Below are 13034 nucleotides of genomic sequence, written 5' to 3'. Positions count from 1 at the left end.
TGCTGAGAAAAGAGCAATGAAATTCTTTCTTGTAAAAGGCCTGTAAACAATGTCCCCACACATAACAAATAAACACCTAACAATGCTCACAAGTCAAAATACTTAACAAAACACACTGTCCCTCAGTGTCATGTGTGCCAAGAACAGAACAATTCAATTCTTACTTGCGGCAGGATAACAGGCCTGTACGCACATTACTTGCACATAATGTATAAACAAAACACCTTGTCCCTCTCTGTGTCAAATGCACCAAGACGCTAAAAATGAAATTCATACTTGCAGCAGCAATAACAATAAGGCCTGTAAAAAACACACAAATATTGTATAATAAACAAAATACACTGTCCCTTTATATAAAGAATCGAAAAGGCAGGTAATGTAAACAACCCGAAACACACTGCCCCTCTGTGTCATGTGTACCACGAACAGAGCAATGAAATCCTTACTTGCAGCAACACAGCAAGCCTGTAAACACAGTACTTATAACCATATAACAACTACAGCACGGAAACAGGCCCGTTCGGCCCTACCAGTCCACGCCGACCACTCTCCCTGACCTAGTCTCATCTACCTGCACTCAGACCATAACCCTCTAATCCCCTCTTATCCATATACCTATCCAATTTACTCTTAAATAATAAAATCGAGCCTGCCTCCACCACTTCCACCGGAAGCCCATTCCATACAGCCACCACCCTCTGAGTAAAGAAGTTACCCCTCATGTTACCCCTAACATATATAACATATATAACATATAACAACTACAGCATGGAAACAGGCCTGTCCGGCCCTACCAGTCCACGCCGACCATTCTCCCTGACCTAGTCTCATCTACCTGCACTCAGACCATAACCCTCCAATCCCCTCCTATCCATATACCTATCCAATTTACTCTTAAATAATAAAATCGAGCCAGCCTCCACCACTTCCACCGGAAGCCCATTCCATACAGCCACAACCCTCTGAGTAAAGAAGTTCCCCCTCATGTTACCTCTAAACTTTTGCCCCTCAATTCTGAAGCTATGTCCCCTTGTTGGAATCTTCCCCACTCTCAAAGGGAAAAGCCTACCCACGTCAACTCTGTCTGTCCCTCTCAACATTTTAAAAACCTCTATCAAGTCCCCCTTCAACCTTCTACGCTCCAAAGAATAAAGACCCAACCTGCTCAACCTCTCTCTGTAGCTTAAGTGCTGAAACCCAGGCAACATTCTAGTAAATCTCCTCTGTACCCTCTCCATTTTGTCGACATCCTTCCTATAATTTGGCGACCAGAACTGCACACCATACTCCAGATTCGGCCTCACCAATGCCCTGTACAATTTTAACATTACATCCCAACTTCTATACTCGATGCTCTGATTTATAAAGGCAAGCATACCAAACGCCTTCTTCACCACCCTATCCACATGAGATTCCACCTTCAGGGAACAATGCACAGTTATTCCCAGATCCCTCTGTTCCACTGCATTCCTCAATTCCTTACCATTTACCCTGTACGTCCTATGTTGATTTGTCCTACCAAAATGCAGCACCTCACACTTATCAGCATTAAACTCCATCTGCCATCTTTCAGCCCACCCTTCCAAGGCCCAAGTCTCTCTGTAGACTTTGAAACTCTACTTCATTATTAACTACACCACCTACCTTAGTATCATCTGCATATTTACTAATCCAATTTGCCACACCATCATCCAGATCATTAATGTAAATGACAAACAACAGTGGACCCAACACAGATCCTTGGGGTACTCCACTAGACACTGGCCTCCAACCTGACATACAATTGTCAACCATTACCCTCTGGTATCTCCCATTCAGCCATTGTTGAATCCATCTTGCAATCTCACTATTAATACCCAACGATTTAACCTTCTTAATCAACCTTCCATGTGGAAACTTGTCAAATGCCTTACTGAAGTCCATATAGACAACATCCACAGCCTTGCCCTTATCAATTTCCCTGGTAACCTCTTCAAAAAATTCAAGAAGATTAGTCAAACATGACCTTCCAGGCACAAATCCATGTTGACTGTTTCTAATCAGGCCTTGTTTATCCAAATAATTATATATATTGTCCCTAAGTATCTTTTCCATTAATTTTCCCACGACAGACGTCAAACTAACAGGTCTATAATTGCTAGGTTTACTTTTAGAACCTTTTTTAAACAAAGGCACAACATGCGCAATGCGCCAATCTTCCGGCACCATCCCCGTTTCTAATGACGTTTGAAATATTTCCGTCATAGCCCCTGCTAGTTCTGCACTAACTTCCCTCAATGTCCTAGGGAATATCCTATCAGGACCTGGAGACTTATCCACTTTTATATTTTTCAAAAGTGTCCGTACCTCCTCTTCTTTAATCCTCATAATTTTCATCACTACTCTACTTGTTTCGCTTACCTCACATAATTCAATATCGTTCTCCTCGGTGAATACCAAAGAAAAGAAATTGTTTAATATCTCCCCCATTTCTTCCGGCTCAGCACATAGCTGTCCACTCTGACTCTCTAATGGACCAATTTTATCCCTCGCTATCCTTTTGCTATTGACATATCTGTAGAACCCCTTGGGGTTTACTTTTACATTACTTGCCAAAGCAGCCTCATATCTTTTTTTCGCTTTTCTAATTTCCTTCTTAAGATTCCTTGGTCCAGATTTGACCTTCTCCATAATGATATTGAAACTAATGGCATTGTGATCACTAGACCCAAAGTGCTCCTCATCACATACCTCCGTCACCTGACCCGTCTCATTTCCTAACAGGAGGTCCAACACTGCCCCTTCTCTGGTAGGTACCTCTACGTATTGCTGCAAAAAACTATCCTGCACACATTTTACAAACTCCAAACCATCCAGCCCTTTAACAGAATGTGATTCCCAGTCTATATACGGAAAATTGAAATCACCCACAATCACTACTCTGTGCTTACTACTAATATCTGCTATCTCCTTACATATTTGCTCTTCCAATTCTCGTTCCCTATTTGGCGGTCTATAATACACCCCTATAAGTGTTGCTAAACCTTTCATGTGCATATAATGTACAAACAAAACACACTGTCCCTGTGTGTCATATGTACCAAGAACAGAACACATAACAAAACACACTGTTCATTTTGTGCTGTGTGTACCGAGAACAGAACATTGAAATTCTTACTTTCAGCATCATTGCAAGATCTGTAAACACACATTCACAATGTATCATCAACACTGCCCCTGTGTCATATTTACTGAGAATGGAACAATGAAATTCTCCTATGCAGCAGCCTGTAAAAACAGTACGTGCACATAATGTATAAACACTGTCCTTCTGTGTCATGTGTACAGACAACAGACGATATTCTTACTTTCAGCAGCATAACAGGGTCTGTAAACACACACACACTCACTCACTCAGTCAGTCCCTGCCTCGTATTTACTGAGAATGGAACAATGAAATTCTTACGTGCAGCAACGTAACAGGCCTGTAAACATACACTCATAATGTATAATAAACCAAGCACACTGCTCTCCCCTGTCTTATGTACCGAACTTACTTGCAGCAGCGTAACATGTCTGTAAACACACAGTCATAATGTACAATAAACAAAAAAACACTGTCCATGTCATATTTACAGAGAGTGGAACAAATAAATTCTTACTTCCATCAGCGTAACAGGCCTGTAAACAGTACACACACAGATAATGTTTAATAATCAAATTAGACTGTTCCTCTGTCCCATTTATTCAGAACAGAACGCAGAAACGGAGATAATGTAAACAAATCAGAGCACACTGTCTCTCTGTGTCGTGTGGACTGAGAACAGAACACTGAACTTCTTACTTGCAGCAGCGTAACAGGTCCGTAAACACATATTCATAATGCATAATAAACAAAATACACTGTCCATTTCATATTTACTGAGAATGGAACAGTGAACTTCTTATTTGCAGCAGCATAACGGCCTGTAAACAGTACGCATGCAGATAATGTACAATAAACAAATTGCATTGTCCCCCTGTGTCCCTTGAACCAAGAACAGAGCACAGTGCACACAGATAATGTACAATAAAACCAAAACACACTGTCCCTCTGTGTCATGTGGACCGGGAATAGAACAATGATGTTCTTACTTGCAGCAACAAAAACGGGTCACCAAACACACACTCATACTGCATAATAAACAACAAACACTGTCCATGTGAAATATCTACCCAGAATGGAACAATACAATTCTTACTCGCAGCAGCATAACAGGCCTGTAAACATTGTATGCTCACAAATAATGCATAATAAATAAAATATACTGTCCCTCTGTGTCATATGCATCAAGAACAGAACTATGAAATCCTTACAGCATAAACAGGGATGTACACATAATGTCAATCTAAAGAAATAAAACACACTATCAATAGATACAAGATGCTGGTTTACAAAAAAAGACAACGTACTGACAGTTACTCACAGCGGGTAGGCAGCATCCAGAGCGAACATGGATAGGTGACATTTCAAGTCGGGACCCTTCTTCGGACTAAGGGTCCTGAAGAAGGGTCCAGACCTGAAATGCCGCCTATCCATGTTCTCCAAAACACACTGTTGCTCTGAATTATACTTATAAAGAAGAGGACAATGAGATTCGTACCAGCATAACAGGTTGTAAACACAATGCACACCTATAATATATAATAAACTAGACAAAGCATAAACTGGGCTGTTCATTTTCAGAGCCTGTCAGTGGCTGGGGTAGGAGCACAATCTCACATAAGGCCCAGTCACTGCTGTCAATAAACGTCCGTCAGGCCAAAACACAATGCTCAAATGCTGCAAAGCACTCGGTGGCGGGTAAATTCAGTAGGACAAAAAATCACGAGAACCATCCTACCACAACCAGAGAGCAGTACTGAACTACTATCTACCTATTTGGTGATCATCGGTCTACCCTTGATCGGACTTTACTGGCTTTACCTTGCACTAAAAGTTATTCGCTTATCACGTATCTATACATTGTAAATGGCTCGATTGTAATCATGTATTGTCTTCCTGCTGACAAGTTAGCTGGCAAAAAAAGCTTTTCACTGTCTCTCGGTACACGTGTCAATAAACCAAACTAACTAACTAACTACCATTTTGTGCAAGCCTAAAAGGGTTAAAAAGAGGGGGAAAGAAAAAAATCATCAAGCTCTTAATACTTGCAATTCTTCTGGTTTCCAAAAAAAGGAATTTGGAGTAGTTGAGATCCAAATATTTTAGGGATTCAAAAAAGACACAAAGACTGGGGTAACTCAACGGGCCAGGCAGCATCTCTGGAGAGCACGGATAGGTGTTGTTTCGGGTCAAGACCCTTCTTCAGATTCAATACTCCTTTTGTTTCACATCTTCTGTCTCTTCATCTCTGGCCTTTGTCCAATCATCTGCCTAGCAACCCCCAACCCTCGTCTCACCTGTATCAATCTATTATCTGTCAGGCTTTGTCTTGCCCCTCCTCTCTTCCAGCTTTTTTCCCCCCACGCCTCACTACAATCACTCTGAAAAATGGTCCCGTCCCGAAACGTCACCTATCCATGTTCTTCCGGTATGCTGCCTGACTTGCTGAGTTACGCCAACCCTTTGATGTAGTTGAGTTCTAAACTCAGTAGTTTTATTTATTTTTAGGGATTTGGCTTCTGTGAAAAAAAAAGAAGAAAAATAATTGTGCTCTTAAGACTTGCAACTGATGGTTTTCAAAAACAATATTGGTGTAAGGCAGATCTAAACAGTGTGGGGGGGTTTTTTCGTTATGGATTTGGCTTCCCTTATGCATATGTACAAATTCACAAGTGTTGAAGATCCATTCAAATACTATGCACTATTTTCATGTTCAAGAAGCAGAACTCAATTAGAAGGTCTTGGTACCAGCAGAGTAGAGAGCATGGGCCGGCACAAGTTAGACACCAAATCTGTAATTCACACTCCTACGACAACTCAACTGCTAATACAGATGAAAGATGAAAGAACGTTAATGACAGCAGGACAAATCAAAGCAGTACATCTGAAAAGGGGTCCTGACCTAAAACAGCCCCTGTCCATTCCCTCCGCAGATGATGCCTGACCCGCTGAGTTCCTCCAGCACTAGGTGTTTTGTGGAGATCAGTCCATCTTTGTGGGTTAAAACTTTTTGTTCAAAAGCTAATAAAAAGTCAGTCAAAGTAGATCAGGTAAGCAAAACAAATGTTCAAAAAGTGGCTTTGATATAAGACCAGGTGCTAGCCAAAGCATGTATGTCTGTACTCACTAAACCGTGAGAAAGTCATTCTCTTTGAAAGTATATAATTCCAGTTATCCAGTATTTATGTTACAAAATGATAAGGAACTCACGATTTTATTTTGAAAAGGAGAACTTAAGGTTGCAGACTGCAAAGAGAATAGTTAATTAAAATATTGGCAAATTTATTATATACTAGACCAAGTGGACCCGTTGGGCCCAAACCTCTCCTGCATTGGCGCAACACCCTCTCCTCCCCCCTCCCACCCTCCCCTTCCCCCACTCCCACCCTCAGTGTTGGGACCCTAGTTATTTACAATATATATTAACGATTTAGACGAAGGAATTAAATGTAAAATCTCCATGTTTGCGGATGACACAAAGCTGGGTGGCAGTGTGAGCTGTAAGGAGGATGCTATGAGGCTGCAGGGTGACTTGGCTAGGTTGTGTAAGTGGGCAAATGCATGGCAGATGCAGTATAATGTGGATAAATGTGAGGTTATCCACTTTGGTGGCAAGAACAAGAAGGCAGATTATTATCTGAATGGTGTCGGATTAGGAAAAGGGGAGGTGCAACAAGACCTGGGTGTGCTTGTACATCAGTCACTGAAAGTAAGCATGCAGGTACAGTGGGCAGTGAAGAAAGCTAATGGCATGTTGGCCTTCATAGCGAGAGGAGTTAAGAAGAGGAGCAAGGAGGTCCTACTGCAGTTGTACAGGGCCCTGGTGAGATCGCACCTGGAGTATTGTGTGGAGATTTGGTTTCCTAATTTGAGGAAGGACATTCTTGCTATTGAGGGAGTGCAGCGTAGGTTCACCAGGTTAATCCCCGGGATGGCGGGACTGATATGTGATGAAAGAATGGATCGACTGGGTTTATATTCACTGGAATTTAGAAGGATGTAAGGGGAACTTAAAGAAACATATAAAATTCCAAAGACGTACAGGTAAGTAGGTTAATTGGCTGGGTAAATGTAAAAATTGTCCCTAGTGGGTGTAGGATAGTGTTAATGTACGGGGATCACTGGGCGGCACCGACTTGGAGGGCCGAAAAGGCCTGTTTCCGGCTGTATATATATGATATGATATGATATGATATGATAGGACAGGCTAGATGCAGGAAAAATGTTCCCATGTTGGGGGAGTCCAGAACCAGGGCTAATAGTTTAAGAATAAGGGGTGGGCCATTTAGGACTGAGATGAAAAACCTTTTCACACAGAGAATTATGGATCTGTGGAATTCTCTGCCATAGAAGGTAGTTGTGGCCAATTCACTGGATGTATTCAAGAGAGAGTTAGATATGGCTCTTGCGGCTAACAGAAGCAAGGGATATGAGGAGAAAGCAGGAACGGGGTACTGATTTTGGATGATCAGCCATGATCATATTGAATGGTTGTGCTGGCACGAAGGGCTGAATGGCCTACTCCTGCACCTATTTTCTATGTTTCTATTTTGAGTACAAATCCCATGGATCTAATCTGACACCAAATTACTGCCCTCGTAAAAAGATGTAAATGCTGGTTTACATTTTTCACGAAAAGCAGAATCCAAAAGAACTGAAGAACCAAACTAAGCAGTTTATTGCAGTAAATATGAACTGGGAATTTTAACTTTTTGCCATAGAAAATGTCGTTTTTTTAACCATTCGACGAGCAAAGTAACACTTGCACATGTTCAATTTGCTTCTGAACTTCAACTACTGCTTTTCTACTCCAAAATAAAAGAATGTTAATTTCAAAACATACTCAAGACCATGTAATGTTGTCATTTAAATGTGCTTCAAGGTTAGAGATACTATCATTGGAAGTTAGTGGAAACACTGTAACAGGAAACTGTCAGGAAAAGAAATGTCGTTTCTTCGTGACTAAGTCACAGAGTGGATTTTGTACATACCTTTTAAGAGACCAAAACATGAATAGATTTCATTTTTCCAATGTTCAGATTTCTTCAATGTCTGGGTTCCAATGTCAACCCAACAAAGAACAAAGCTGTTTCAAGTTACAGATTTTGCATAATATGAATAACTAGAAACATAATGACCTCTATTTGCAATTCTTTGGATTATTTTCATCCACTCTTAGCTAACCAAAAATGGTATAATTTCCGTGTTTAATTCTGAAGACATTTAACAAAATAATACTTTGGTCAAAAATGTTAAGATGATACATTTCACAAAGCATGCATTCATAGCCAACAAAAGAATCTATCGTTTTATTGACCGGAAAATATTAGGTTTAATCCAATTGTTCTTAATTGAAACAAGAGTATGCCATATGGCCCCAGCATTCTGAGTTGCCTTACAATAAGATCATAGCTGACTATTTTTTGGCTTCAACATTTCCTGCCCAGTCCCACGAGCTCTCAATTCCCTTCTATCGCAAAAGCTATCTTTCTCCGGCATGATAGCTCACAGGAATAGATAATTTCATTGATTTAGAAGAGCATTTTCAAAGTACATAATAATTATCCTGATAAATTAGTCACATCAGGCATCGTAATCTCATGATAGACACAAAATGCTGGAGTAACTCAGTGGGACAGGCAGCATCTCTGGAGAGAAGGAATGGGTGACGTTTCAGGTCGAGACCCTTCTTTAGACTGAAAGTCACTGGAAAGGGAAACGAGAGATATAGATGATGATATAGAGAGAGAGATATAAAACAATTCATTGAAACGTCACCCAATCCTTCTCTCCAGAGATGCGGCCTGTTCCGCTGAGTTACTCCAGCTTTTTGTGTCTATCTTCGGTTTAAACCAGCACCTGCAGTTCCTTCCTGCACATCATAAACCCAGATATCATACTAGATTTTACCTTGTTTACAACTTCACCTCCCATACCTGACAGAAACTAGGCAACATTGCGGGATGACAAGGGCAAAGATGGATGTGAACGAGGAGGTAACCAAAAGGGAAGAGAAGAATTGTTTGGCTCAATTTGACCAACTTACATTTTTAATTTCCAGCTGCAAGAAAACTGCTCCAAGCTGGCAAGATCCCATCTAAATACGTAAACTAAAAAGTGACATCAAGTGGAGATGGTTGAGAGCTTCAAACTCCTCGGAGTAAATATCACTTACAGTTGACCACATTAACAATTCAGCCAAGAAAGCACGCCGACATCTCTACTTTCTCAGAAGGCCATAGATAGTGACCTTTCAGGATGCCCCTCAGCTTGGTATGGCATCTACTTTGCCCAAGACGGCAAGAAACTGCAGAGAGTCACGGACGCAGCCTAGTCCATCATGACAACCATCCCTACTCCATCCCCAAACCACCCCTCCTCCCCCCTCAATAGACTCAATCTACACTTTCTCTGTAGCTGCTAACAGTATATTCTCTATTTTCTCTTTTGCACTATCTGTTTGTTGGACTCATGTATGGTATGATCCACCTGGAGAGTAGGAAAGATATCAAGGTTTTTCATTGTGTCTCACTCAGTACATGTAACAGTAATAAACTAAAATCAAGTTGCACAAATTCTACAATGTTAATTAGGGCTGACATGCACTTGGTATTCTAGCACATGGTGAATCATGGACATGCACAGTAGCACACAATAATGTGCAACATATATTTGTCCTTCGTAGTTCTTTGTACAAAAGCAAACTGTTTCTGCCTGGCTTAAAGGAACTATGGCCAAAGAGTTTTCATGCAAATGCTGGGAACCTGACTGAACGAGGTTGTTTTTTATCTTCCACATCACCGTCTATATCTCTCGTTTCCCTTATCCCTAACCAGTCTGAAGAAGGGTCTTGACCCAAAACTTCTCTCCAGAGATGCTGCCTGTCCCGTTGAGTTACGCCAGCTTTTTGTGTCTATCTTAGGTTGTTTTGAAGGCCACCTTTCTGTTTAATTTGCTGAACTTCCAGTACAGAAAACTGCCCTCACACGCTCGAGACCTTTACCTGACCTGCCCACCTGCTGAAAAGCAATCTTCATCTGCTATTATCAGCACCACTTCACTGATTACATCTACCAACAGTCTATTGAATCCAGGAACCACTGATTTCAATCTAATAGAAATTGATATCCTTGACCATCAATTGCACCCCAACTACTGAACTGTCACCCTATAATCAATGATTTTCTCACCCTCCTCTAATTCATATCATAATCTTTAGAATTCAATAGAAAATAGGTGCAGGAGGAGGTCATTCGGCCCTTCGAGCCAGCACCACCATTCAATGTGATCATGGCTGATCATTCTCAATCAGTACACCGTTCCTGCCTTCTCCCCATACCCCCTGACTCCGCTATCCTTAAGAGCTCTATCTAGCTCTCTCTTGAATGCATTCAGAGAATTGGCCTCCACTGCCTTCTGAGGCACAGAATTCCACAGATTCACAACTCTCTGACTGAAAAAGTTTTTCCTCATCTCAGTTCTAAATGGCCTATCCCTTATTCTTAAACTGTGGCTCCTTGTTCTGGACTCCCCCAACATTGGGAACATGTTTCCTGCCTCTAGCGTGTCCAACCCCTTAGTAATCTTATACGTTTCGATAAGATCTCTCATCCTTCTAAATTCCAGTGTATACAAGCCTAGTCGCTCCAGTCTTTCAACATATGACAGACCCTACCCACCCCACCATATTACCAATTCAACCCCTCTTCCCCCATAACAGCAACAATTCCCAGCAGCTTGCCCCAGCCTAACTCTAACCATCGATCAATCAGAACTCTTGATCTCCAAGCTCCAGGCTTTGCTCTGGAGAGTTAGAGACTCAGAGCCATACAGCACAAAAATGAGATTTATGGCTTACCGTGTCCACGGCAACTTTATTACCTATCTAAACTAATCCTGTATTCCCATATAAGGTCCATATCCTTTTATGCCTTGTCTGTCTAAATTACTCTTAAATAGTATAACTATCTGATTGCACCACCTCCTCAGGCAGCATGTTCAAGATTTTTAGTTTAGAGATACAGCATGGAAACAGATCCTTCGGCCCACCGAGTCCACACCGACCATCAATATCAACCAATCTGTGTAAAAATTCTTACCCTTAAGATCCTATTTAAAACTCCTACCTTACCATTTGAAAACATACTTTCCTTGTCTACCCTAGCTATGCTTCTATAAGAAAATAACTGCAGATGCTGGTACAAATCGAAGGTATTTATTCACAAAATGCTGGAGTAATTCAGCAGGTCAGGCAGCATCTCAGGAGAGAAGGAATGGGTGACGTTTCGGGTCGAGACCCTTCTTCTAGCTATGCTTCTCATAAACTTGTACACTTACATCAGATCACCCCTCAATCTTCTCATTGCAGTGAAAACAAGCCCATCCTCCAATCTCTCTCCACAATTAAAGTCTTCCAATGCAGAATCTTCTCTGCACTCTCCAATGCAAATTACATACATCCCATGATGTGGTGGCCAGAACAAAGGTTGGGGGAAATGAGGCTGTCAAAAAGTATTTGGATTGGTTGGAAAGTTGGGCAGAGTGTTGGCATAAGGAATTTAATCCTGATGAGTGAGAGTTGATGTAGAACTCCAAATGTGGCCAAACCAGTGTTTTGTAAAGCTGCAGCTATAACATTCCACCTCTTATATTCTATGCCCCTACCTGTGAAAGCAAGCAAATCAATCGACATCCTCACCACCCTACCAACACGAGTTGCCACTTTCAAGAAACTATTTACACGGACCCCTAGATCTCTCTGTTTATCAAGTCTTGCATGCCCTAACTTCTACTGTGTATGTTTGACCCCTACTTGACTGCATTCATACTACATCAACTCTCAATGGGATTCAATTCCTTCTGCCAACACACTGCCCAAATTTCCACCTGATCCATATACTTTGACAGCTTCATATGCAAAAACAAAGAACTGCAGATGCTGGCTAATGCACAATAGAACACAAAGTGCTGGAAAAACTCAGCAGGTCAGACAGCATCGCTGGAGACGGTGGATAGGTGATGTTTTGGGTTGAGACCCTGCGTCACACTGGTCTAATTTGGTCTAAAGAAGGGTTTCAATTCCAAATGTCACCTATCCATATTCCCTGAAGAAGGTTCCGGACTCAAAACGTTACTCATCCTTTTTTCTCCAGAGATGCTGCCAGGCCCGTTGAGTTACTCCAGCATTTTGTGCCCATCTGTGGTATAAACCAGCATCTGCAATTCTTTGTTTTTCCAGAGATGTTGCCTGGCCCACTTGAGTTATTCCAGCACTTTGCATCTATCCTTTGATGTTGAACAATTATTGCAGTCTGAGCAACATGGTTTAGGCTCTCCAATGTAGAGTATGAAAGTAAAGAGGTCCTTCTGTAATTATATAGGGCCCTGGTGAGACCACGTCTGGAGTATTGTGTGCAGTTTTGGTCTCCTAATTTGAGGTAGAACATCCTTGCTATTGAGACAGTGCAGTGTAGGTTCATGAGGCTAATCCCCGGGATGATGGGACTTTCATATGAGGAAAGATTGGAAAGACTGGGCTTGTATTCACTGGAGTTTAGAAGGACGAGAGGGGATCTTATAGAGATGTATAAAATTATGAAAGGACTGGACAAACTAGATGCAGGAAAAATGTTCCCAATGTTGGGGGATTCCAGAACCAGGGGCCACAGTCTAAGAATAAAGGGGAGGCCATTTAAAACTGAGGTGAGAAAAAACTTTTTCTCACCCAGAGAGTTGTGAATTTGTGGAATTCTCTGCCACAGAGGGCAGTGGAGGCCAATTCACTGGATGAATTTAAAAGAGAATTAGATAGAGCTCTGGGGCTAGCGGAATCAAGGGATATGGGGAGAAGGCAGGCACGGGTTACTGATTGTAGACGATCAGCCATGATCACAATGAAGGGCGGAGCTGG

This window comes from Rhinoraja longicauda, chromosome 15 (assembly GCF_053455715.1).
Source record: "Rhinoraja longicauda isolate Sanriku21f chromosome 15, sRhiLon1.1, whole genome shotgun sequence".
Lineage (NCBI taxonomy): Eukaryota > Metazoa > Chordata > Chondrichthyes > Rajiformes > Arhynchobatidae > Rhinoraja > Rhinoraja longicauda.
Note: the sequence above shows the minus strand (reverse complement) of the source record.